The sequence below is a fragment of the Puntigrus tetrazona genome, chromosome 6 (genome assembly GCF_018831695.1).
Source record: "Puntigrus tetrazona isolate hp1 chromosome 6, ASM1883169v1, whole genome shotgun sequence".
NCBI classification, from domain to species: Eukaryota; Metazoa; Chordata; class Actinopteri; order Cypriniformes; family Cyprinidae; genus Puntigrus; species Puntigrus tetrazona.
In genome coordinates, this window is record NC_056704.1 from 16,086,374 (window position 1) to 16,086,624 (window position 251).

Sequence of the window (251 nt, forward strand, 5' to 3'; positions counted from 1 at the left end):
CTGTGCAGCTCTTAAAGGGACAGTGTAACACTTACACGTTGTCCCAAACCCGTATTATGCTCTATCTTGTTTTAACACAAAATAAGATATTCTAAATAACAGTAGCGGGTTCTCATTGAATATAATAATATAATGTTCAACAGAAGGGAAAAAAAAACTCATTCAGGTTTAAAACGACCTGAGAGTGAGTGTGTGTGTGTGTGTATATGTATATGTATGTGCTGGAGGGAAAAGATTTTCAGAGAATAGCC

The 251-nt window shown here is 35.9% G+C and overlaps 2 protein-coding genes across 4 annotated transcripts in view; both read left to right on the forward strand.

Annotated features, from left to right (window-relative positions):
- Positions 1-251, forward strand: part of LOC122347284 (microtubule-associated serine/threonine-protein kinase 3-like) — a 30,403-nt gene that overhangs the window by 11,914 nt on the left and 18,238 nt on the right. The gene's annotated exons all lie outside the window — the stretch shown is intronic.
- Positions 1-251, forward strand: part of LOC122347576 (microtubule-associated serine/threonine-protein kinase 2-like) — a 5,981-nt gene that overhangs the window by 2,065 nt on the left and 3,665 nt on the right. The window lies entirely within an intron of this gene.